A 27,574-nucleotide genomic window follows, 5' to 3' on the forward strand; every position below is an offset into this window, starting at 1 on the left:
ACTTTGCTAGGCAGTAAACTTGTTGTGCAGTGTGGAGGAGCACGACCCCAGGGTTGGGGTGGTGGCTGCCGAAGGCATGGAATGGAGGACACGAGTGCCCAGAAATCAAAGCGCTGCCCTCAGGGTGCGGTGGCAGAGGATCAGGCTCTGGAAATCTGTGGTCTTCCTCCTGGTCTTCTGGCATCTTGTTTTACTCTCCTGTGGGCATTTTATTCTGCTCTCTGTCCTCCCCTCCTCATTTCTCCTGAGAAAAGCTCATCTGAAGATGAATTCAAAACAGCCGGTTTGAAAAACCAGATGTTTCATTCTTATATTGCCAAGAAAGATTTGATGTAAGCCCAGTTGTCAGGAAGCTCTATGTGATTCACAGATATGACGGCTTCCAGCAGCTAGGAGTGCAAGGAAGGGAGGGAGCTGGAGGACGTACGTGCAGTTGTCTCATCTTGGAGAGGGGCACACTGAGGCAGAGGCTCAGCTAGGAAGCAAGAGGAACAACAGGAGGCACCACTGCTGTTGTTTCCAAAGACAGCGTGCAGCCCATGACCCCCCTAGCCTGGCCCATGTGACCCACATCACATCTTTTCCATCTTCTAGGAGAAATGAGAGGATTTTAAAACCAGCCTTAACTGAGTGCAGTGGCTCATGCCTGTAATCCTAGCACTTTAGAAGGCCAGGGCAGGAGGATTGATTGAGGCTAGGAGTTTGAGACCAGCCTGGGCAACATAGCAAGACCCCCATCTCTAAAAATAAACAAATAAAAGAAAAAAATTAAAACCAGCCTCTTCAAAGACACAATTATAGGCGCTCTGCCTGTGAAGTAGCCATTCTTTATGCCTTTACTTTCTTAAACTTGCTTTAAAAAAAAAAAAAGACATTTACAATTATAAATGTGGGAGGCAGGAACCCAGATTCTTACCTTGATTATTTTTTGCTTTGGTTTTTAGAAACTGACATGAAATAAACAACCTTTTGAAATAATTCTTATTTTCTTTCTTTCTTTCTTTTTTTTTTTTTTTTTTTTTTTTTGAGACGAAGTCTCCCGCTGTCGCCCAGGCTGGAGTGCAGTGGCACGACCTCGGCTCATTGCAAGCTCTGCCTCCCAGGTTCACACCATTCTCCTGCCTCAGCCTCCTGAGTAGCTGGGACTACAGGTGCCTGCCACTACACCCAGCTAATTTTTTGCATTTTTAGCAGAGACGGGGTTTCACCGTGTTAGCTGGGATGGTCTTGATCTCCTGACTTTGTGATTCGCCCACCTCGGCCTCCCAAAGTGCTGGGATTACAGGCGTGAGCCACCACGCCCAGCCTCTTATTTTCTTTATTAGATTGTAAACTCCTTGAGGGCAGGAACAATGTCTTTTTTATCTCTGTGATCCTTCAGAGTGCTTATATCCCTTATACATAGTAAATGCATCATAAATATCTAATAATAATAATGGCTTCTCTTATCCAGAATGTCCAGGCACATGTTTCACTAATATTTGCTGAGCCCCTACCATGCTCCAACCAGCACTTTAAGCACTCTGCAAGTGTTAACTAGTGAATGTTGAGGTGTTGAGGTTGGATTCCTTCTCTAAAGATAGTTTGTCACATGGTTGTCAATGACCTGCCAAAGTGGTATTTGGAGAATCCAGTTACAGTGCTCCCGAGCTGCAGAAGGAGCTCTCTGAGATCCAACAACCTTGTGTGGAATTCCACAATTCTCTTATTCATAAACGGACCCTCTATACAGACTTGTAGTGAAACATCAAGAAACACTTCCCACTTTAGTTTTTCACAAAGAAAGCTGCTCGTGTCTCATCTCAGCTGAGATGGGGTCACGTAGGGACGCAGCTCCCTTGCCTGATCTCTGGCTCCCTGGAAGTTTCCTAAACTGTGTCTGCGGGCCTGAATCCTTGTAAGTCCAGCTGTCCATGAGGCATTGACATGGGATTTGAGACCTTACTCCCTGAGGGTAGTGATCTCTAAATGGTCAGGATGGAGAATGATAGGGAAGCTTTCCCCAGGGGGTCCCAAGCCATTCTCTCAGCACTTATAACAGGAGGGTGTCTTTACTGATGTGTCTGGAATTAATTATTCTTTCCCGCAGTGGCCTTCATTGGCATCGCCAGCAGTGGAGTTATTCCAGTGAGGATTTTTTGCTGTGGCACATCATGGAGTGGCATGAGAGGTCAGAGACTCCTAGTATCCCCCAAATATCCATTCTGCTCTTCTTCCTTAGTGATGGGCCCCCAACATGAAACGGCACTCGGAATGAAGAATGCCTTTTCCAGCCTCCCTCGCTGTCGGAGTCTCCATGTTCCAGCCAATGAAGTAAGTGAGAGTGGCATGTGCAGCATGGGGCGAGAAGAGGGGAGGCAAGGGAGTCGTGGAAAGTTTATGCCAAATGTCAAGGATGGGGAGAAAGCAGGATAAAGAGATCCTGGTTCATGATAACCTCAGGAAGACTAAGTCCAGACTTCATTCACCTGAGAAGGAAATACACTTCTGTCTTCGTTTAAACCATTTGGAAGCAGAGAGTGGGGCCTTTAAAAGCTGAATCCAGTTCTCACTGGCACCTAGGTAGGGCATGAGGTTGCCCGCCCCACTGGAGTCAACTTCAGCCTGAAGACTGAGAGACTTCTGAAAGTGGAAAACTTACTCCAAGTATGGGTCGGGATCCGGACGCCAGTCCCCGTGGCCACTGCTGAACGACTCTTGGAGTGTGGGGATTCAAACACGGAAGGGATCCCTGGGGAGAAAACCTCACATTGTCCCAAAATTCTGCATGACTTGAGTGAATCTCTCAGAGTCTCTTTTTCAAGGCTATGTTGCTAAAAGCACAGTGGAGACAGATCACCTGGCTATGATGAAGGGAGGGGAATGGTTTTAATAAAGAGGGGAAAAGTGGAAGGCTGTGTTTTTTCTTTTTTTTCCTTACTTTTTTTTTTTTTTTTTTTTTGAGACGGTGTCTCGCTTTGTCGCCCAGGCTGGAGTGCAGTGGCGCAATCTCCACTCACTGCAAGCTCCACCTTCTGGGTTCACGCCATTCTCCTGCCTCAGCCTCCCGAGTAGCTGGGACTACAGGCACCCACCACCACGCTCGGCTAATTATTTTGTATTTTTAGTAGAGACGGGGTTTCACTGTGTTAGCCTGGATGGTCTCAATCTCCTGACCTTGTGATTCATCCGCCTTGGCCTCCCAAAGTGCTGGGATTACAGGCGTGAGCCACCGTGCCCAGCCGGAAGGCAGTGTTTTACAGACTAAGCCTCCCCTCATAGGTTTTTCTGTTCTTTCTTCCTGCCTCACTTTTCTCTTTTACCTGAAGAAATACCTTGTTTTTTAAAAATTTTATTTTTAGGCCAGGGGTGGTGGCTCATGCTTGTAATCGCAGCACTTTGGGAGGCCAAGGCAGGTGGATCACCTGAGGTCAGGAGTTCAAGACTAGCCTGGCCGACATGGTGAAACTCTGTCTCTACTAAAAATACAAAATAATTAGCCAGGCATGGTGGCACATGCCTGTAATCCCAGCTACTCGGGAGGCTGAGGCAGGAGAATCGCTTGAACCTGAGAGGCGGAGGTTGCAGTGAGCCGAGAACGTGCTATTGCACTCCAGCTTGGGCGACAAGGGTGAAACTCCGTCTCAAAAAAAAAAAAAAAATTTAATTTATGTATTTTTAGAGGGGTCCAGTTATGTTGCCCAGGTTGGTCTCAAATTCCTGGCCGCAAGTGATCCTCCTGCCTCAGCCTCTCAAAGTGCTGGGATTACAAGCTGGAGCCACTGTACCTACCACACATTGCTTTTGATTGCTAGAAACCAGTTTATACATCAGACTTGAGCCAGCTGGTGATCAGTTCTCTTTAAATTGCAAATGATATAAACTCCAATTCAAATGGACTTCAGCAAAAAAAGATAATTCATCAGCACATGTAACTGGAAGTTCGGGGCTTCACACACTGCTGAATTTGGGTGCTTCAACCGGTCATCAGGACTCAGCTCTCAGAGTTGCCTTGTCTCTGTGGCTCTCTCTCTCCCAAGAGTGGCAAGATGGCTACCGGCATCCTTAGGGTCATGCTGGAATAGATTAGATGTCCCTGTGGAAAGCTAGACACTTTCCCAATAGTTGCAAATATTACATACATATATATACAAAGAGTCCTGGGACTGACTCATTTAACTGACCAGTGCCTGAAGGCCTTGTTGACTGGCCAGGCCCGGGTCAGTCCTGAATCTGGGTGGGGTCAGCCTCATCAGAACAGCACAGCGAGTTTGGGGGTAGGGGGACGGAATATGTAAAGAAAAACCAGGACAACGCTAAGCAGACAAAATAAAGGTTTTTTTTTTCCCCCTATTACAACCAAGGCCACCTGGATTTCATAGTTCCTGCCCAGGAGGCAAACCTGGCTTACTAATTTCAGTGTTCTTTATTAGAGAGACACACATAGCAGAGACACACGAAGGGAAATCAGAAGAGGGAGGGGAGGATGGAGCCTCTAAGGGCAAGAATGCATTTTTTTTTTTTTTTTGAAATTTTGTTTTCATTTGAGACAGGGTCTCACTCTGTCGCCCAAGACAGAGTGCAGTGACACAATCACAGCCCACTGCAGCCTCAACCTCCCTGGGTTCAGGCAATCCTGCCACTGCAGCAGCCTCCCCAGTAGCCGGGACTGCAGGTACATCCCCATGCCTGGCTAATTTCTGTATTTTTTTTTTTTTTTTTTTTTTTTTTTTTTTTTTACAGAGACAGCGTTTTGCCATGGTGCGAAGTCTGGTCTCAAACTCCTAGGCTCAAGCGATCCACCTGCCTTGGCCTCCCTAAGTACTGGGATTACAAACATAATCGTGGCTCCCAGCTGAGTGCTGTAAGGGTCTTTTCCAAGCTGAGTGCTGTAAGGGTCTGGGATAGGCAAGGAAGATGCTAAGGGTGTGGCCACTTGCTGTACAGTGGAGCAGGGACCTTAGAACTACATAGAAGAATGCTGGCCGGGTGCAGTGGCTCACGCCTGTAATCCCAGCACTTTGGGAAGCCAAGGTGGGCAGATCATGAGGTCAAGAAATGAAGACCATCCTGGTCCACATGGTGAAACCCCATCTCTACTAAAAATACAAAAATTAGCCGGGCGTGGTGGCACGTGCCTGTAATCCCAGCTACTCGGGAGGCTGAAGCAGGAGAATCGCTTGAACCCAGAGGCGGAGGTTGCAATGAGCCGATCGCACCACTGCAGTCCAGCCTGGTGACAGAGCGAGACTTCGTCTGAAAAAAAAAAAAAAAAGGAAATATATAGAATGCCTTCTGAATAATCATTTCTTTTTTGAAATCATGACAAAATCTCCCTGGACACAGGGATGGGTGTAAAGAGCAGCTGGGCAGGGGATGAGGGCCTGTGCCTGAGGTGTCCAAGGGCGGCCCCAGTTCCCTGCAGATCCAGTGCAGCGGGAGGTGCAGGTAGATCTCCCTCCCCAGGGCACAAAGTTGGGTGGGGAACACCTGTCAGCACGAGCCACATCCCACCCCACCCCGCTCAGGCCTCAGAAACCTCAGGGAAATGCCTAGATGCTCCACCTCAAGGAAAACATTGAGGCCCCATAGCCAGGAGTGCCCTGTTTGTGTCTAAAAGTTGCCCCAGCCCACATTTACAGCTGGGAGGATCAGAAGGGCAATCTCTGTCTTCTCTCCAAAGGAAATCATACACATAGCTACCACCGGGAGCAGGGTGGGCCATCTGCACTCCTCATCCTACCTCGCCATCACCTTAGGAAGCAGCCATTCTCCTTGTCTTTACTGTAGAGAAGGAAGCCTGGATGGCCTGCAGTTGAGGGGACCTGCGCAAGCTCACAGGACTCTTCATCACCATAACACCTCCCTCGCCCCATAATAAAAATGATCAAACCTGTCATGATGTCAGCAGCACCAGTGTTGGTCTTTGTGGGAGAGAAAAACACAGTCCAGGGCTGCAGGACCATTGTGTCTTCCCAGCCCGGAGAACACCATTGGATTCCCTCCCACGCATGTTCCCAGACTGCCTGCCTGCCTCACTTACCTGCTCAGGGTGGGGCTGGAGGGTGGCCCCTGGGAAGAGTAAGAACTGGCCAAGCCTGAGATGTCCTTCCCTCATTTAAGGCACCACCTTTTCCCTTCTCCTGCCATCCTGGGTGCCTGGATACTTGGGATTAGAAACTAGACTGGAAATGTAATCTTTCTTCCGTTTGGGGCTGAGAACTGGGTATTAGTAGGATTTTGAGTTTATAGCACAGCCATTTCCTAAAAGCAATTAAGACTACACCGGGCGCGGTGGCCCACGCCTGTAATCTCAGCGCTTTGGGAGGCTGAGGTGGGTGGATCACCTGAGCCTGGGAGTTCAAGACCAGCTTGACCAACACGGAGAAACCCCGTCTCTACTAAAAATACAAAATTAGCCAGGCATGGTGGCACATGTCTGTAATCCCAGCTACTGGGTAGGCTAAAGCAGGAGAATTGAACTCGGGAGGCGGAGGTTGCAGTGAGCCAAGATCGTACCATTGCACTCCAGCAGCCTGGGCAACAAGAACGAAACACTGTCTCAAAAAAAAAAAAAAAAAAAAATTACAGTCATCTCCCAGAAAAATCAAGAAGGAAGACCGTTGGAGGTTCAACCTATAGAAGATATGTTCTCATGGAATAAACCAAGAACAGAAGTCTCTCAACATTTAAGTTTTACAGACGAATAGAACCTGAGCCACTGGGTTAAACATGACAAATGACACACAGTAACAAATATTGAAGACATCGTAATGCCAAAGCAACAGAAGCAGCACCAGAAATGTTGCTGAGGCCACCATTTAGTTAATGCAAGTTGAACATATGGCTTTGGTTACCTGTGGTTCCAGGCCAGAGGCATGAAAGCCAGTGTTTGTGGAAAAGCCAGGAGGAAAAGCTCCTCTCCCCACCCCCACCTTGTCACTCAAGGTTCTGGTGCCCAAATCTCAGGACACGTCCTCCCATTTCACTCCTGCACCAGCCCCACTCTTGTAACACTGCACATGCAAGATTGTGAGAATCTTCAAAGTGCAAATATTGCCTTCTTCATTTTAGAATCCATGATGTGCTTGTGGAGAGAATGAATGAATGCTCAAACATGAATGGAGACAGACAGAGAGGAAGGGCAGGCCTAACCAAGGAAACTTATTATTTCCTAGAAAATCATTGATGAGCCTGGAGAGAGTTGGCTGAACAAAGGTAACAATTTTTTTTTTATTATTATTTAACGTATTAAGTTGGTAGAAAAAGTAAAAGAGTGAATCAAGGTTTTTGGATTGGAAGAAGAAGGGGCCCACTGAGTTCCCTCTGGGATTGTGGAGTTTCTTTTACAGCCACATGTGGAGAAGAAACTAAGGGCCACAGACCAAGTGACAGGTTGGATGGCAACCCTGGAAAAGCCACACACCTTGGCCTGTTGGAGGAAGAGGAGCAGTAGAACCTGCGTGGAGCCTGACAGAACCCAAGATGCCGTTCAGGAACTGAGAGGCCTTCCAAGATCACACACAGTTCTACAACACAGACATTTCGTCTTCTTGCCACTTAGCAGAGGGGCCCATCCCTCTGTGCCTCCAAGCTCCGTGGGCCATGTGGAAAACTCAGGTGTTCTGTCTCTGCCGGGATCTTCTTCCTGCTGCTTAAGTGTCTGCTGCTTCAGGGCCTCAAGTGGCTGCTTTATCTCCTTCTCCTTTACTACCAAGTCTTCACTCTGAGCAATTTGCCAAGACAGAGAATCTCACTGGCCTTGTGGGGCTGAGCCTTCCTTCACTGGCTGACCGACCGGGAAGTGGGCTGCTGCCTGGATCAGGTGCACGCCACAGTTCATCCAGCCATGCGCAGAGTTCTAGGGTTATGCACGTGACCCCGTGTGTGGGCAGAGGCTCTTAGCAGGGGCCGAGAGCACTGTAGGCATCTTGAGGGCCAGAGTCCCCAGCCCCAGATCACAGATACAGCATGATCAAAATATGAGGGGTCAGGGGCAGAGATTATTTGGAATAATGTGCTGAGTTTGTACACTTTTGACAATTAAAAGCCCTATGTCCCCCTGATGTCATGCATACGCTCCAGAGGAGCCACTTGGGACAGAGAATCAACAGGGCGCTTGGTGTGCACTGAAAGCTGATAGTGTATATTTGTGGGGACTATACAGGGAGAGGAATATGAAGCCTTGACAAGATGTGGTGAGTATGTATCAGTGAGGTAGGTAACTCATTAATAAGGGACTTTGCAAGGTGGCAACACTGATTCAAAAAGATTACCAGAATAAAGATTCTGTGAACTCAGAGAACGAAAAGGAATGCTGACGCAAGCCTGTAATCCCAGCACTTTGGGAGGCCGAGACGGGCGGATCACGAGGTCAGGAGATCGAGACCATCCTGGCTAACGCGGTGAAACCCCGTCTCTACTAAAAAATACAAAAAACTAGCCGGGCGCAGTGGCGGGCGCCTGTAGTCCCAGCTACTTGGGAGGCTGAGGCAGGAGAATGGCGTGAACCCCGGAGGCGGAGCTTGCAGTGAGCTGAGATCCGGCCACTGCACTCCAGCCTGGGCGACAGAGCGAGACTCCGTCTCAAAAAAAAAAAGAAAAAAAGATCACAAAGTTAGATACAAAACTGGTTAACGTGCGTGCTACAGGGCAGCAAAACTGTAACTTTTGGGGTAATTTATCTGACCAGATAGGAATCATTTGCATCTCTGCAGAACAGAAAAACATTTACCTTTTTTTTTTTTTTTTTTTTTTTTTTGAGACAGTATCTGGCTCTGTCCCCCAGGCTGGAGTGCAGTAGCATGATCTTGGTTTACTGCAACCTCCACCGCCTAGGCTCAAACCATCCTCCCACCTCAGCCTCCAGAGTAGCTGGGACTACAGGCACACACCACCATGTTGCCCAGGCAGGTCTCAAACTCTTGAGCTCAAGCCCACCTCAGCCTCCCAAAGTGCTGGGATTACAGGCGTGAGCTACCATACCCAGACAGCACTTACATTTTAACAGTTTCTACACAGTACTATCTCATGTTATTTTATTTTGTTTATTTTTTAAAATCGATATGGGAATCTTGCTATGTTGCTGACACCAGTCTTGAACTCCTGGCCTTAAGCAATCCTTCTGTCTTGGCCTCCCAAAGTACTAGGGTTACAGGCCTGAGCCGGGGCTCCTGGCCTAACTAAGAGTTAAAAATGTTTGGACTCTATTTTATAGTAAAAAGTAAGTCAAAGTTACCTTCCCCTAGATAGCCAAATGACTCTCAATTGGGCTTGTTAGACATTGCTTTAATTTAATATTGAAAGAACTTTTTGCTTCCCCTCCTCCTAGTTTTAATAATTCTTAACAGAGGGAAATAGCAACAAAATTTTTGCTGTAGTGGGTATTAAAGAAGGGAAAACAGACATGAATGCTAGAGTCAAAATGCCCAAGGAGCGGAGGCACCAGGGTTCTCCACCTGGTTTGGCGGCACACCAGCGGGTGACCTGGAATCTAATTTCACTGGAGCTCGGTGTCCTCATCTATAAAATGAGCTATTGAACTACACACTTGGCAGGACTTTGCCCCAAAGGTCATTTTCAAAATAAAAAATATATATATATGCCACTTCCCTTTTCCTACATTAACCCTGAGAGACAAAGAGGAAGCGGGAAGCCAGCACATGGAAGCAATTTATTGCAGACGTTTCTGGGTTGGGAGAGGAGCCTTCGGACTGCTGCAGAGACCTTTACCGGAGGTGCGGAGAACTGCTGCGGGGCTCGGCGTGCACCGGGCTCCGGGGTGTTCACGGGCGGCGCTGCCTCTGCTGCGCGCAGGACGGGAGTCGCCGGAGGACCGGTGGTGGATTCCCTCCCAGCATCCCTCCTCTGCGTCCAAAGTCAAATTGCTCTTTACTCCGCCCACGCGGGCGTGGCGGCTGATATCCGGCCGCTGGGCGTCCCCGCGCCCCCGGGGGCCCCGCCCTGCCGCTTTCTCTGCAGCCCACCCGGCGGCGCCTCCCTGCAGAGCTGCTCCCCCGCCCAAACCGCCGCGGCGCGATGCCGAGCCAGCCCCGCGAAGCTGCACCCACCCCTGAGGACCAGCCCCTCGAAGGCAGGGCCAGCACCTCCCCGGGCTGCTGCAGCCGTGAGCCACCCCTGTTTTGTGAAACACACACTTTGCCGTTTCAGGCCGCACTTGCCCGTTGCCATGGGCGTTTTCAGTGTTGACACAAGCAGGGACTCGGAATCCCTTGACTTTGAGTTGCAGATCGTGGGTGTTGGCGTCTCCGCTGAGTTACCAGGAAGGATGGAAGGGGCTTTAGCCTCCATCCTCACTTTCCTTCTCAAAGAGTTGGCTGAGCACCCAGAGTTTTCTCTTTGGCTTGTCTCAGGTCCCCTTTCCCTGAGAGGTGAAAAGTTTTTCAGAAAGGTGAGCGCTTTCTCTTTATTCCCACGGGCCACTTCACACACTCCTTTTTCACCTCTAGAGTAGATGGAACCGTGGAACCATGGAACCCTGCCCTCTGGTTGTGTCTGTCATCTCCTACTGGGACCAGAGCCACAAAAGACCTAACTCTCTCCAGCGTGCAGGCATCCCAACTAGAAGAAGCAAGGAGGCAGAGACCAAGAGGACATCAAGAGGCGTTTGAACCCGCAGAGAGGGCCTGGAACACAATGCTGAGCGTGGGCCCAACCACTGCTTCTCAGTGGGGTGGGAGAGTGGCGTGGGGAGAGTTGTGGGCATTTAGGGCAGGACAGTGCCCCGCCCCCGGCTTGGGACCGGGCTGCATTGCATCATCACTGTAACCACTAGCCGCCCCCGCCCTCACAACCCCTGTGTATGAAATGCAAGTAGCACCTCCCCATCGTTGTGACAACCCAAAATGCCACCTCCTATGCCCAAGCACTCTCTAATGAGGTGTTTCCTTAGGTTGAAAACCACTGTTAGATCATTTCCTAAAATATATCTCAAAAGATCAATTAGTTCCTTAAGATATAAGTAGGTGTTATATGAAAAGAGTAGCATGCTAATATCAGTATCATGCTGAGTTGGGGAAATGGTGGGTTAAAAAGTGGAGCAGGATTTACTTACAGGACTTCTCAGAACCTTTAATATGTATAAATACATGTTTTGAATCACCAAGAGAGAGATGGACTATGCGGATCCCCAAATTTAATTGGCCCCGGAATTCTTTCTTTGTAGGACCCTTTTAGGTGCAGCCTACCTTAGATACCTCTGAACTACATTCTGTCATCCAGGGCACTCTCTGGGGACTTCTGTATCCTCCCCAGTGTGAAGTGCAGGAGTGAGCAGTCAAAAGGCCCTTATGTTTTTACTGAATTGAAACACCTAGAATGTGTGAAGATACCAGGAAGGAGGCCAGAGCTTCAGGAAACCGCTGCAAAGATGACCTCACAAAGAAATCATTGTGGCAGGGCCCCTGGCGCACTCAAGGTGATGTGACGTGTCCTGCTCCTGAGAGCACGCAGCCCTGCTGGCGCCTTGGGCTTGCATGGCTCAGGGAAAGGAAAATAGCCCGGGTGTTTGGAAGAGAAGTATGTGTGGATGGAATTACTCAAATGCTGATGGATGGATTGGGTCTCCTGTCCTGCTGGCCTGGCAGCCTCTGTGTGGAAGGCTTTGCCCAGGAGATGGGTCACAGCAGCTCTGGTGAGATGCTGGAAACATAAGCCCAGGCAGATATAATGGCAGTGAGTCACAGTAAACCAACAACCATCAGGTGCTCAGGAGGGAAGCTGAAACCAGGGGACTCGCTGCGCTGAGCTAAGCGAGGAGCAGGACTCCTGTTGTGCAAAACACAAAGAGCAGAGTGTTCAAGTCCAAGGATCAGGTTCCTCCAAATGGAAGCCCAAGCTGTGCACACTGAGCTCCAGGGCTGGCGATACAATCACCTGCCTCTGCCCATGCAGGAGGGTACCACCCAAACATACCCATTTCTCCTGGGGCATGGGCAGGGGCCAGGGGAGACAGGGCCCTACCACTTCCTGTGTAAAACTGAGTGAGCAGCCCAGCGCCCATCAGGGTCGAAGCACCTCACCTGCACCCCCCAGCCTTGTAATTTGGGCTCTGCTCACCACGTGCTCTGTGCTAGTGAAACTGCCCTCTGAGCAGAAATAAACTGTTGGCTCTTAAGTTTTTCCAGATTAACCAGACTGGCCAATGCCTGAGGCTCTGCGTTCAAGATAAAAGTGCCTAAGAAAGGAAAAAAAAGTGCAAGTAGGCAGTCCCCACTTCTCCAGGGCTGGCGGGCTCTGAGGATCCTGCCTTAGCCTGCTGAGCAGCCCAGAGTGGCTTTAAGAAAAAAAAAAAAAAGCCTGAACAACTTTTTTTTGCACATGGGTCACAGTCAAGCTTCTTAAACTTGGATGACAGTAAACCTATGACTAACTGGATAATTAAAGCCACAAGTCTGGAGGCCTGGGCAGGGCTCTGCTCTGGAATCTCCGGTGGCCTGTTCTATAGGCCAGCGTCCGTTGTCCTCCCCATAGCACAAATGCTTTTGTGAGTTGGAAACCCTCTGTGGTGACCTCTCCGTCTTCTCAAGGTCAGTTCTCCACTTGTCCATGGCTTCATGCCCCCACCCTGCATCCCTGTCCACTGCATGGAAGGAGGAAATCTAACCCACCGGCCACAGTGCAGCCCACACTCCCCACCCTGCCCCGACAGGAACATGACAGAAGGTTTCCAACTAAAACCAAAGTTACTCAGCAAAGCTTCCTGCCAGGCAGCCATGCTGGAGGGCGCAGCATGCCTCTCTCTGCTCTATCTGTTTTATGAAACTTCTTTGCTGCAAGCACTTGAGAGCCTCCCGGCTTCCTGGGGAGAGTGGACTGAACTTCAAAGCAGACACCGCTGCAGCTAAGAAGCCCCTGGGTTGCTTCAAAGACTGTCTCTTCCCAGTCTGAAGCTTCTGGTGAATGTTTCTCCCTCATTTCTGGAACAACGGATAGAGCTGCTGAAGTTTACAACATCCCCCAAGGCATTTCTGTGTTTCTGCCTTTAATCTAGGGCCCAAGTGACCACCCACAAGAATGCCCTGAACCCTGACTGCCTCAGGATGCATCCTGCAGTTTACATTCCCATGGTGCCTCCGCCTCCACTCCAGCCGCCTCTCTGGCCACCCCTGCCCCCTCCCTTCTCTCCATCATGCCAAAAAGTGCCCTCGTCCTCTCATGGTGGACGAGGGGATTCGGTTAGGAGTCAGGATGGTCTATATGATTTTTGTACACTATTCCAGAATAGGTGTGTGGTTGCTTTAAAAATAAAAAGAAATGTGTCTTCCAAATCTTTGAAGCCCTTTGATTACAGGAAGCTGTGGACTGTGTTTAGCCTGTGGCTCTGTGTGCCCCTTGGCTGCTGCTGCTTACTCCTTTTTTTTTTTTTTTTTTTTTTGAGACGGAGTCTTGCTCTGTGTCCCAGGCTGGAGTGCAGTGGCGCGATCTCGGCTCACTGCAAGCTCCGCCCCCCGGGTTCACGCCATTCTCCTGCCTCAGCCTCCCAAGTAGCTGGGACTACAAGCGCCCACCACCACGCCCGGCTAGTTTTTTGTATTTTTTTAGTAGAGATGGGGTTTCACGGTGTTAGCCAGGATGGTCTCGATCTCCTGACCTTGTGATCCGCCCGCCTCGGCCTCCCAAAGTGCTAGGATTACAGGCGTGAGCCACCGCGCCCGGCCTGCTGCTTACTCCTGACTGTGAGGTTGCTAACATAAGAAGCAAGAGTAATTTGGATTTGCGCTTCTTGGTAAAAACCCCTTTCCATTAACCTGTAAAACTCTAGAGGGCAGGGGATCTCTCGCATTGAATCTTGTGGTCTTGTGAAAATACCTGGAAAATAGTAGGCATTCTCCAATGATTGTTGGATTAATGTCATTGCTTAAAAAAATAACAAAAACAAAAACAAAGTCACTGTCTCAGCTCAGAATGGTGTATTTGCAAGTGTTTAGGTCAAACATGTGTTGAGAAATTGCACATACACCGTGTACATCTCATGTCATCAGGAACTTACATTACCAGACCACTTGTTTCGCCCACTATCTTGTCATCTGTATTGAGCAGACTAATACCTAGCAAACCACATGAGCCTTCAGGAGGTCTGTAGACTGAGAAGGGCATTTGAGATAAAGAAATCCCACAGAGTTCTAAAACCAAAATGAAAAGTATAAAGATGATTGTCCTGTGAAGTGGCCCCAAGCCTCAGACCCATCACCATCTACCTCTGGCCTCACTTGGGGGCCAATGAAGATGCTCAGCACAGAACCTCTTATCTGTGGTTGTGACTTCCTGGCTGGCCAGACCTGAAGGAGGTGGAGGAAGAAGTGCTGTGGTGAGTCCTGTGACTCAGAGGAAAGCAGCCAGGACATGACGCCCAGCACAACCGCCTGGGGTGGCTGCAGGGAGGTGGCCTAGGGACAGATGAAGCTGCAGTGGCGACCACCTCCCCTGCAGAAGGAGCTTTCTTGTCCCTCCTCATCCAAACACACTCCAACTTAAAAAATCATTATGCATAACTCCGAAAGCAGCTCTATGCTGTACCTGTGTGTGTCCTACCAGATTTCTTTGTTCCTGGGGGAAAACAGCAATAAACATCACATTCCTTTGCTGCTGCTTAAAAGTTAAGAAAAGTTGCAGTCAAACCATCTATTAACAGATAAATTTAAGAACGGTGTGAGTTCCTGCCAGCTGCTGCTGATGGGTTTTCCAGAAGGGAATGCTATGCCGGCAAGGCAGTGATTAAGTGTGATGACAACTACCAATTTAGTGAAGGGTCAGTGGTTTTCTTGTATATTTATTTATTTTTATTTTATTTTATTTCATTTCATTTTATTTTTGAGACAGAGTCTTGCTCTGTCGCCCAGGCTGGAGTGCAGTGGCGTGATCTCAGCTCACTGCAACCTCTGCTTCCCGGGTTCAAGTGATTCTTCTGCCTCAGCCTCCTGAGTAGCTGCGATAACAGGCACGTGCTACCATGCCCAGCTAGTTTTTTGCATTTTTAGTAGAGACAGGGTTTCACTGTGTTAGCCAGGATAGTCTCGATCTCCTGACCTCGTGATCCGCCCGCCTTGGCCTCCCAAAATGCTGGGATTACAGGCATGAACCACCACACCTAGCCATTATTTATTTATTTTTGAATATTGAAACCCTCTGATTACTTACTTGAAATAATACCAAATAGCAGCATTATGGTAACGGCAAGAATTCAACCACTTCCTGGCAAGTAGTAAGTATACTTCATTTTATTCTAATTTTCTCAAGTTTAGAAGTTACTTAGAAGTAAACTCTAAGTTCGGTCCACCCAGGTCTAAGGAAATCTTCCTTAGTGTCTTAGTTTGCTAATCCCAAGACGGTCTCTGGGAACACTCTGAGCAATGAGACCAAGGCCCTGCCCCCCAGGCCATCTGCTGTCACCAAGCCAGGGCACCCGGCCTAGAGGGCTACATGTGGGTCGTAATGAGCCATCTGGCTGCCTGGCAGAAGGCATCCACGGGCAGGTGTCTGAGACGCTACTGACATTACCACCGACCTTTGCCAAGAAGCAGGTTTGGTTTTATCCAGAATGGCCCAGCGTGGTGGTGAGAATGCATCTTCCTGGTCCAGGACACTTTCAGGAACCAGACTGAAAATTCTCACCCTCAACATTGAATTTTTGCCTTAGCAGTAGGGTCTACACTTTCCCTGGGTTGTTCTGGGACTTCATTCTGACCATTTTCCTCCCCATCTGGAATAAAGCGGGTCTCTACATACCTTCATATCCTTCCATGTGTCCTGACCAGTCACAGGGGCAGTGTCAAGGCGTGGCTCCTGGAGGTTTTCTTTGTTTATTGGGGTTCTTCGGAGAAACAGAACTAGTAGGAGGTGTGTGTGTGTGTGTGTGTGTTTGTGTGTGTGTGGTGTGTATGTAAATAAAAGGAAATTTATTATGAGGAATTGGCTTCTGGGGTCATAGAGGTCGAGAAGTCCTGTGATCTGCCATCTGCCAGCTGGAGACCCAGGAAAACTAGTGATATTATAATACAACCCAAGTTGGAAAGCCTGGGAACCAGGAGAGCGGATGGATGAGATCTCAGTGGAGGACTGGAGTTCAGTGCTGCGATCATGGCTCACCACATAAAATGTCCCAGGTCAAGCAGTGAGGCCAGAAAAAAGGGGTAAATTCCTCCTTCCTCTACCTTTTGTTTTATTTAGGCCCTCAAAGGATTGGGTGATGCCCACTCACATTGGGGAAGGCAAGCAACCTGACTGTGTCCACCCATACAAATGCTGATTCCATCTGGAAACATCCTCCAAGACACACCCAGAAACAAGGTGTTACCTGGGCACCTCAGGCCAGTCAGGTTGACACATACAATTAACCATCACAACTTTGTTTTTAAAATAGAAGTGCAATTTAGGCTGGGCTTAGTGTTCACACCTATAATCCCAGCACTTTGGGAGGCTGAAGCAGGCGGATCACCTGAGCTCAGGGGTTCGAGATCAGCTTGGCCAACGTGGTGAAAACCCATCTCTACTAAAAATACAAAAATTAGCCAGGTGTGGAGGTGCAGGCCTATAGTCCCAGCTAGTCAGGAGGCTGAGGCAGGATAATTGATTGAACCCAGGAGACAGAGGTTGCAGTGAGCCGAGATTGCGCCACTGAACTCCAGCCTGGGTGATAGAGTGAGACTCTGTGTCACACACACACACAAAAAAAGTGCAATTTAAATCAAAAGAGTTTAATATACAACAAATACCGATGTAGCTTTACATAAAGTCCTTTAGCCATTCCTTGCTCCCAAACAAAATGCCACTCGCAAGAGTTTCCTATATAGAAATTCTATTGTCACCACTCATCTGCTGTGACACGTGTCACAAATAGTTTCTGATATAGTATCAGAGTACATACATTATTTACCTTTGGCCTGGCAGGCACAGTGGCTCATGCCTGTAATCTCAGCACTTTGGGAGGCTAAGGAGGGTGGATCGTCTGAACCCAGGAGTTCAAGAGCAGCATGGGCAACATAGTAAAACCCTGTCTCTACAAAAAATACAAAAATTAACTGGACATGGTGGCTCATGCCAATAGTCCCACCTGCTCTGGAGGCTGAGGTGAGAAGATCCCTTGAACCCGGGAGGTAGAGACTATGGTGAGCCATGATCACACCACTTCGCTCCAGCCTGGGCAACACAGTAAGACCATGTCTCAAAAAAATTATTTACCTTTAAAAACTAAATTATAGCTCAAAGTGATTGGTGTTACAGGGTACCTCTCTGTTACTTGGGTTTAAATTTGTTTCTAGAATGGGAAAGGAGACAGTGTGAGAGCTTGTAGCCTGGCTACACTCCTGAGGAGAGCCAGGGAGAGTGCTCTGCTGGCACCATCTGAGCCCGCTGTCATCAGGGCTTATTGGGAGCAGTAGACAGACAGAGGGAGAAGGAAGGTGAGGACTGCCGATCCATGGTGCTGTAGTAGGCTGTTACACAGCGGCAGAGAAAGTGGATTCTAAGGCTTTAGAGAGCCAGAGCCTTCCTTCTCCCTCCAACAACGGACGTCACCAAGTATAATTTATCCTAAATCCACCAAGTGGATTGAGGCTTTTAAGATATAAGGACCTCCTTTGGGTTCTTCCTATTTGGGGGCAGAATATTAGAGCACACCCAGACCAGTCCTGCGGCCAGGACTCTACCCAGACTATAGCCTGAAGGTTCAATTTGCTTGGTCTAAGGAATTTTTTTTTTTTATGTTTTTGTTTTTTAAAAATAGAGTTGGGGTTTTGCTATGTTGCCCAGCCTGGTCTTGAACTCCTGGTCTCAAGTGATCCTCTCATCTCAGCCTCCCAGTATTGGGATTACAGGCATGAGCCACCATGCCCGGCCTAAGGAATTGTAAAAATTAAGTGCCATCATTTTAAAATTAGGAAAATTCAGGTAAAATTGAGATTCCTGATTTCTTCCAAGAATCACAAGTTTCACCGTGTTTGGCAACACTAGACTGTGTTCCTACACAACAGCAGCGGGTAAGAGCACACGGTGGGTGAGCACATAGCACCCCCTCCTCTGCTCACTGCACCCCAACACTCACCCATGCAGCCCCACCCCACTTGCTTGGAGTGTCCTGCAGGCGAGGGGCCACTGTGTCACTCCCACCACAGAGCCCCACTCTCCTGTTCTCTCTGCGACTCAGAGGACGTCTAGACCCGTGTTTCCTGGACAGAAGTTAGCCCTGGGAGCCACAGTTTATTCCTTCCTTCGCCCCTACACAAACGCAAAAGCCTCCTCCCCATTTACTAAGCCAAAGAATGTCAGGATTGAATGTTTTGAAAGAAGAGTTAAAGACAGCTTTAGCCCTGGCATTCCACAGCTCCTTATTAACACAGAGACTTTTCATAACTCTGAGACAGCTGGAGACACGTTTTTGTGAATTCAAAACTCCTGTGAAGGACGCTGGCCTCAAGGGTGCGGGGGAGGCTGGTCAGGATTCCTAATGTGCTCTTGGACTCAGGGCAGGTGCAGCTGGTGTTCTAGACCACAGCACAATGGCAAGAAGGCCCGAGACCCTCTGGAGCAAGTCAGGGTCCAGGCACCACTGGCCCCAGGTGAGCCCAAGATGCAGGCTTCAGTGTCAAATTAGCCGAGAAACAGACAGGACCCAGGGCCTGAGCACACAGACAGCCCCACGCACGTGGGATCACACACTGATTCGCTCATGGGAGCTGACTGTGAGGGCTGACATTGCCTTTGGACTGAATTGTATGGGATGTGCTAAAAGAGGCTTTGGAGTCAGAAAATGTTAGAGCCCAGCAAGGCACTCTAGAAAGCATCTGTTCCAGGGTCCCCAACAGTGACTGCTCTTGAGAATCTTCTAAACACTTCCAAAGTACAGATTCCGGCCAGGCGTGGTGGCTCACGCCTGTAATCCCAGCTACTTGGGAGGCTGAGGTGGGAGAATCGCTTGAACCTGGGAGGCGGAGGTTGCAGTGAGCCGAGATTGTGCCACTGCACTCCAGCCTGGGTGACAGAGTGAGACTCTGTCTCAAAAAACAAACAAAAAACAAAATATAGATTCCTAGGTTCCAGCTACCCCTGCCCCAACACACACACACATATGCACATATGCACACACATGGATTCTCATGAGCATCCAGGTTTGGGAACCACTGATATAGTCCAAACCTTTCCATTCAGTTTCTCAAGTACAGTACTAGGTTCAGTGACATTTCCAAGGCCACATCGCTGGTTTCGTGGGACTGGGATTACAGTACAAGTTTCTTGACTACAACCCAGGGCTTTTTCTACTACACGCTATGTGTCTCCTGGATGTATCATAAAGGAGGCTGCTGATGTGCCCCAGGGATTTCTGGATGTGGAGAGAGGGTAAGAAGCATAGTCTTTGTGCTTGTAAACCAAGGTAATTTTCCCCAATATTGGCCTCAGTCTCAAGTCTCTCTGGGCAAGAGATTCTGCCTCTAGCTCTACAATTACTGCAGTTTCCCTTGTTTTTTGAGAGGAGATGAAAAGTACTGTACAGTGTGTGGAGACTTCTCTGTGCCTCAGTTTACCTCTAAAATGGAGAGAGTGGCCAACACCCTTCTACCTTCTTCCTTGGGGCTCTGCAGATTGACCACAAAGAGATTGACCACACAGATTGATTGACCTGTGAAACCCCAAGGCAGGAAAAGAAACTTTCTGTGCCCACACAGGTGTTCTTTTTTTTTTTTTTTTTTTTTTTTGAGACGGAGTCTCGCTCTTTTGCCCAGGCTGGAGTGCAGTGGCGCTGTCTCGGCTCACTGCAAGCTCCGCCTCCCGGGTTGACGCCATTCTCCTGCCTCAGCCTCTTGAGTAGCTGGGACTACAGGCGCCCACCAACACGGCCAGCTAATTTTTTGTATTTTTAGTAGAGACGGGGTTTCACTGTGTTAACCAGGATGGTCTCGATCTCCTGACCTCGTGATCCACCTGCCTTGGCCTCCCAAAGTGCTGGGATTACAGGCGTGAGCCACCGCGCCCGGCCACAGAGGTATTCTTAAAGTCAGGGTTGCTCTTGGCACACATATCAATAATCCTGATGTCTAGGTACCGTTGCAGATCCTTTGGCTCTCCTCTACCCATTCCAGGAAAGACTGCCTGTCTTCTCCTAGTTTCTTGAGGGCTGATGAAATATTTCCTGAATGTGATCTCAGATGGAATCCCAGTTTTGAGGGACCAAACAAGATTTTTCTTCTTTTTTTTTCCTTTTTTTTTTTTTTTTTTTTTTTTTTTGAGATGGAGTCTGGCTCTGTCGCCCAGGCTGGAATGCAGTGGCGCGATCTCGGCTCACTGCAAGCTCCGCCTCCCGGGTTCACGCCATTCTCCTGCCTCAGCCTCCCCAGTACCTGGGACTACAGGCGCCCGCCATCACGCCTGGCTAATTTTTCTATTTTTAGTAGAGATGGGTTTTCACCATGTTAGCCAGGACGGTCTTGATCTCCTGACCTTGTGATTCGCCCACTTTGGCCTCCCAAAGTGCTGAGATTACAGGCGTGAGCCACCGTGCCTGGCCAAGATTTTTAAAAAATTAAATACTACTATTAAATAGCTGGTATTGAGTTATTGCTAAGTGCCAGGCATTATGCGAAACACTTTACATGCATTATGGCATTTAATCCTCACCACAACCCTAGTGAAATAAATATCAATATAATTAAAAGTATAAATATAAGTGAAGTGTTATAATAGTCTCATTTTACAGATGTGGAAAATGAGGCTCAGAAAAGTTAACGTGCCCAAGATCACACAGCTGCTAAATGACAGAGCCACGATTCAACCCACATAGTCATCTCTAGAAGCAAAGTTCCAGTAAAGGGATTGATGACTGGTCACCGTCGTCACGAACCTGACCTTTCCTGCAGCACTGCCTGGTACTTTCCCAGTACAGTGTTCTGCCCTGACACAGCCAAGGCCAAGGGCAGTGTAGGCACAGCAGCCGTGACTCTCTGCTGGGAGGTTAACAGCTCCATCAGTTCAGGGACTGCCTGACCCAGCCTGACCAAATTAGAGCAAGTAATGGGTGTGACATAATTTGACATGTACATTGTTAATTGAACCCAGTGGGAGATGATTTTAAATAGAGGCGAATACCACGCTGTGAACTATTTGGGTTATGAAGCTCTTATTCTCTTATGCTTGCAGGAGAAAGAATTGTGCCATGAAAAATGGAAAACTCCCGAGAAGCTGTTCCAGCGTCAGGAGAGCAGCAGACAAGCTGGACTGGGGAAGATTCTTCCTGGAAGTTTCGGAGATGTCACTCTCATTTCCTAGCATCTGACCCCCAAATCCTCTCAAAGCCCAAATCAAGAACCACAGACTCTAGTCATCTTTCCCCCAGAGACTTCCTAACTGGGGGACCGGAAACCCCAATTACAAAGCCTGCCCTGGTAAGACGGCAAAACAGCCACCGCTTCAAGTCCCCAAATGCAGCCCTCACAGCAGTCTCCCTTTCTGAGGTTCAGAGAACCAAGAGCCCACCCCAGGTCCTCGCTGAGGGACTCATGCAGGTGCAGTCTCTCTGGGCGTCACCCTATGCCCAACTCCTAGGCCTGTTCCCTCCTCACGATCAGAACTTACCTGTCCTATTTCCCGTGCCCTCCTACTTGCTTCCTGACCTTCACGAAGAGTACGAGTGCCGCATGTGCTAGTGCCACCGATCCTAATGGCTTATGATGTGTTTATCCTCTCAGGCAAGACCTGCAGAGTGTGCGACACATACCAGCACCCAAGAAATGTCTACCGAGGAATTAATGAATGAGGTAAGTTGAATGAGTGAAGCAAAGGTTTTTCAGGAAATCCCGCGCCTTACCGCAAACCAGTAGGCCTAATACTGGGTTTCAGGCTACTGAAAATGACATTTGAGAGCAATAGGCCTTTTGGGAGCAATTTGCCTTTTAAAAAATTAAAGTCCTTTAAATAACATTACCTGGTGAGGATGACCAGGAAAAACATAGGGCATAGGGCGGCCTCCCCACAGGCATTTTTCTTCTTTTCTCTTTCCTAGCAGGGTCCCATACTTCCCAGCCATGCTGTTGGCAGGCATTCACATAGTCACAATTCTCTGGGTAGACCTTGGGAGGTTTAAGCCAACCAGTGACCCCCATCATCCTAGCCCCAGAGATTGGCTTAGGGATAGTGACCCAAAGCAGGCCAATGCAAGGTGACTTTGCCAGGGGCTTCTGGGAAGGAAGTTTCCTTTCTCTGAGGAAACGTGAATGAGAACATCCATAACGCAGGTGGTGTCTGGCAGCCATCTTGTGATCATCTGGCAAGACAGCCCAAGAATAAAGCCGCCACCATGGTAGACTAAGAAGACACAGGGAGACACTGGGTCTTCATTGACTCGACCAGCTGCACATGAGGCCTTACCTGAAGCCCACGTGACCTCTGCACTTCTCACTTACATGACAGAATAAAGCTCTTTTTTGTTTAGACCAAATAAACACATAATGCAATTACATAATCCCTTGATTCCTTTTTATGACTGAGCTCAGAGACTGTATTTTGTCATTTTAAATCACCTTTATCTTACAGTTTATTTAACTGAAACAAATAAACCAAAACACGCCAGTTTTTCACTCCTCTGTCAAAGCCTTTCCAAGATTCCTAAGCTTGTGATGTCCTGGGTGAATGAAGAAGTAAGAGAGTTTTCAACAAAATAGAAGCTTATTTCTCTCTCATATAAAAGAAGGCTGGAGTCTGGCTGGTATGGGAGCTACAGCGTCATCAAAGTTCTATCTTTTCGTCCTGCCATCCTTAGTATACGGTTTTCATCTTCAAGATCATGTCATAAGCTATGAGGATGCAAAGGTATAAGAATGACATATGAACTTTGAGGACTCGGTGTGGGGGAAGGTGAGAGGGGGTGAGGGATAAGAGACTACATATCGGGTACAGTGTACACTGCTCGGTTGACAGGTGCACTAAAATCTCAGAAATCACCACTAAAGAACCTATCCATGTAATCAAAAACCACCTATACCCAAAAACTATTGAAATAAAACTAAAAATTAATTAAAAAAAAACAAAACAAAACAAAACAGATAACTTCATGGTCCAATGTGGCAGCTAGAGCTCCAATCATCACGTTAATCTCCTTGTTCCAGAAAGGCATGGGAGGAAAGGAGAAGGAGAAAAAGGAGTGTGTCAGTAGTCTATACCTCTTTAGGAGTCCACAGAAGACTACCCAACAACTTCTGCTTATGTCTCACTGGCCTTCAGGCTGCAAATGTGGCTTCCAAGTGTAGTCTTTCAGCTGAGCATACTGCCACCCAGATTAAAATCTGGGTTATGTGACTAAGGAAAAAGAGGAGACTGGATACTGGATAGGCAACTAGCAGCCTCTGCCCCACCCTACTTAACAAACTGGTCCAGCTTCTGTGTTCAGATCTGATGCTTGGTGCCTGTGTCTCCAAGGAGACCCCATGATTCAAGCTGCAATTACTCTCTCCACAGGCCCTTAACAAGGAAAGCCAGATTTTTTCCCTCCTGAGGATCCTTTGACCAGCATCTTCGGATTTTTTTCAGTTAGAAGTATTCACTAAGAGCCTGTTGTTTTGTTTTGTTTGTTTTTGTTTTTATGTTTTTTTAATGACCACATCAGTCTTTCATTAGCATCTTTGCTTTGATTTATCTTATTGCATAGTTGAATTTCTTCTCTGCCATATTCCAGCCAGACCCCATTCATACTCACCCATCTTTGTTCACAAGTCTTTCCCTAAAACTATGTTTTGTGCAACATGGGTCCACTCTTCCATAGTTAGTTTCTCACTTCCCTCTGGCATTAACTTTCTCAATCTGGTGGATAACGCACTTGTGGCCCAGGGTAACAAGAACTGTGGTTGGTTGGCAACAGCAGCTGAGTGGGGCTGGTCTTCTCTGAATCATGAAGGACAGGGAATTATTTTGCCTGGAGACAGGTGACTGGGTGAGGCTAGGGTGATGATTTCTTTTTCAGCTCTCTCAAGGCCTTCTGGCCCCTTATTGTACATTTCAGGCCCCATAGAGAGTGCTGCAAGCCTCTAATAGTAATTCACAGGCACAAACAAGGCAAAATCAAACAATAGTAATGAAGCAAATTATTGTCTCACTAGAGGCAAAACATCTGCTCCTCCCCACCTCACTTGCACAAAAGCAGAAAAAAAAATTAAATCAATGTCGAAGAATGCTAACAAAACATGTTACCTCGACTCTTCGTATAAAGAATACCTTTTAGAAATATCTAGTTGTTTCATTTACTTGAATGTTCCCATTTTTATTTTAATTATAAACTGAGAGCTATTATAAATCATAATTTTACATTCTATTATGCATTTTCAAATGGAAACATCCTTAGGCAAATGTGAACAATTATCTCCAAATGTTATTTTTTTTTAAGTTATAATCTTCAGAGGAACAACTAAATTATACTTTAAATCACCGGTTTAAAACTAAACCTCGCCAGGCACAGGGGCTCATGCCTGTAATCACAGCATTTTGGGAGGCCAAGGCAGGCAGATCACTTGAGGTCAGGAGTTCAAGGCCAGCCTGGCCAACATGGTGAAATGCTGTCTCTACTAAAAATACAAAAAATTAGCCCAGTATGGTGGCACACACCTGTAATCCCAGCTAATCACGAGGCTGAGGCAGGAGAATCACTTGAACCCAGGAGGTGGAGGTAGCAGTGAGCCGAAATCACACCACTGCACTTCAGCCTGGGTGACAGAGCAAGACTCCATCTCAAATAAATAAATAAATAAAACATAAAATTATGAGACCTGATATTATGGGCTTAACCAAGAGGGCTTGCCATTGGATTTTTAAAGTTTTTAAAAATTGATATAATCATCCCTTTTATTAGAGATATTCATATATTTTTAAACCAAATGATTGTGATAATGCACATTTTAGGGTCACAGGCATTCATTATCTTAATGGCCTAATGATAAATGGTACAAAGGTTTGAGACCTAAGAGACCTTTACTGTATTGAGAGGGCAGGTGAAGAAATTCCAAAGGGAGGTATTAGCGTATTTCCTCTCTGCTTTTCAATCTCCAACAACAGACAGTAACATCATAGTTCTGAACATTCTCCATATATTATTTGGATTAAACAGAGCCTTATTTTCCAGAGAAAACAGGCAGCATGAATTTTAAAAGGTGCATTTTGCTGATAAGCCAATCTGTACCCAAATGTCACACCACATTCACTCTGATAAGATCCTTCAAGAAACTAGGAATGACTCCATTCCCCTGGAAAGCACAGTCACAAGCATCCAAGGCCATTGGGAGAACTGGATGGATATCAAGGGATGTGTCTTTTTGGAGCTGGAGAGGATGTACTGAGGAGGGCAGACCCTAAAGCAGACAGGATCTATCTCAGACAGGTCATTTGAAAGAGAACTTACAGAGGAATGGCATCCTCCTTTGTCTTTGGGTAGACCAGCCAGGTCTCTGGCAGCCCTACTGCCTGGGCTCCTTTCCAGGGCTGAAGCACCCCTACGAGCAGTTGAACAGCATGACTCTGGCAGCGAAGAAACCCTTGATGGGCCTCTGAGGCTGGGGAGCCTGACTAGTACCTCACTGTCCTTGGAGACATTGTCCTTGTTGTTGCCTTAAGAGCTTTCCTTTGTTTTTTCCCTCCCAGTATGCCACAGTTTGATTTTCTCCCTGCTTTCCACAATAGCATTCTGCACAGAGGATCGTGAGCCACAAAGCTAGGGGGACCATGTGTAACAACTTATACAAAGAGCATGGTCCTGTAAAACTAGCTGGGTGATGTTGGGCAAGTCACTTAACTTCTCTGTGTCTCTGTTGTCACAATTGGAAAATGGAGATTATAACAGCACTCACCTCCCGGAACTGATGAGTAAATACTGCCTAGCTGATAGAGCTGCATAAAAGTTAGCTATGACTACAAGGACAGGTGAGCAGTTTCTTCTACTGTACTTTCTCCCTGGATTTACATTTCACTAAAACACACATTTGCCTCTCCAAACACAGGACCAAGATCCTAAAAATGAATTGTCTCACTTGGAATTCTTTAATTGGTCTTGGAATTCTTTAATTCTGTCCATAGTTCTTGAGATATCAAAATCTGTGGCCTGGTATGGTGGCTTATGCCTGTAATCCCAGAACTTTGGGAGGCCTAGGTGGGCAGATCACTTGAGGTCAGGAATTCTGAGACCAGCCTGGCCAACTTGGTGAAACCCTGTCTCTACTAAAAATAGAAAAATTAACCGGGCATGGTGGCACACACCTGTAATCCCAGTTACTCAGAAGGCTGTGGCAGTAGAATTACTTGAACCTGGGAGATGGAGGTTGCAGTGAGCCGAGATTGTGCCACTGCACTGCAGCCTGAGCAACAGAGCGAGATTCCGTCTCAAAAAAAAAAAAAAAAAAAAAAAAAGGTGTGTGTGTGTGTGTGTGTGTGTGTGTGTGTGTGTAGATTCTTTTAGTCACACAAAGTCTATGCTGATTTGGTTAAATGTTAATCTAATGGTGAAGGCTAAATAGCATTTGTTAACTGTTAGCACACTGGGTTCAGGAACATGTGGATAAAATGTAACTACGTTATCTTGGTTCAAATTCCTTTTTTGTGACCGACTGTTGTCTCAATGAACCTTTGCCGAGTTTTTGTTTGTTTTTTTCTTGGTTACAGCAGAGAGTAAAATAAGTACATCCAGACTTTCTCATATGGAGATAAATTGATGCCAAATTAGGTCTGTAGAGGCCTCATTTTGGCTTCTCTGGTCACTGTGCAGACGCATTTTCATGCACATTGAAGACAGTCCATTAGTTCTTGGCTAGGAGAATTAAGTTTTCAAAGCTGCTATCTCTAACAAGCCTCCCCTTTCTTACGCACAAAACCTCACTGAAGGTGAGAGGCTCTTCTCCATTTATGGAGAAGAGGGGCAAGCTCCATCTGCAGTTGCCCCACTGTAGCCCTGACAATCATCATTCCCAGGAGGCCTCTGGACTCTGATTTGGATCAATCATTAAGTTCCAGCATACAACCCAGATTAAAATCTCTCCTTCCCAGGAGGAAAGCATTTTTAACCTCAAAATTATATAGTGAGGCCTTCAAAAAGTAATTTGCAAACTTCTTTGCCTCTTGAGAGGATACATCCATTCTCATCTGAAATTTTCCCTCAGTGCCTTCTGTGTTGCATTGACTGAGCTTCTGAGCTCTCGCGATGCAGCTGAAAAGGAAACAAAGAAGTTTTGCTCCTATCTGTTTCAGTGAAAACGTAAGCCAGAATGTTGTGGGTTGAGTCAGATTCTCAATGGGATCTTTAGATGGTGGGGTTCCTGGGAGGAAAATTCTGCAGATTTATTCTGGAGTACCTAGCCAGGACTCCTTGACCTCAGTGTGCTCTCTGAGCAGAGCCTCCTTCACGTGGAGAGGTGAACATTGTAGTGAAGGGTGTTGAAGTGCTAAGGATCAATATTCACTAGCAACCAGGATTTTGGAACATGGTTACCATGGTAACATTGTCAGCCCCAAATGACTGTCATGAGGTGAAAAAAAATTCTCTTAAAATAAATGAAACCAGAAAAAGTATATTTATAAACCTCTTACCAAACACCTATCTGTTCACAAAGTAGAACAT

At 47.3% G+C, this 27,574-nt stretch overlaps 1 pseudogene; it reads left to right on the forward strand.

Moving 5' to 3' along the window:
• The first annotated feature begins 8,172 nt into the window (after nt 1–8,172).
• LOC126959146 (uncharacterized) lies at nt 8,173–10,950 on the forward strand (annotated as a pseudogene).
• The last annotated feature ends 16,624 nt before the right edge of the window (nt 10,951–27,574 follow it).

The sequence above is a fragment of the Macaca thibetana genome, chromosome 7 (assembly GCF_024542745.1).
Source record: "Macaca thibetana thibetana isolate TM-01 chromosome 7, ASM2454274v1, whole genome shotgun sequence".
In the NCBI taxonomy this organism is placed as follows: domain Eukaryota; kingdom Metazoa; phylum Chordata; class Mammalia; order Primates; family Cercopithecidae; genus Macaca; species Macaca thibetana.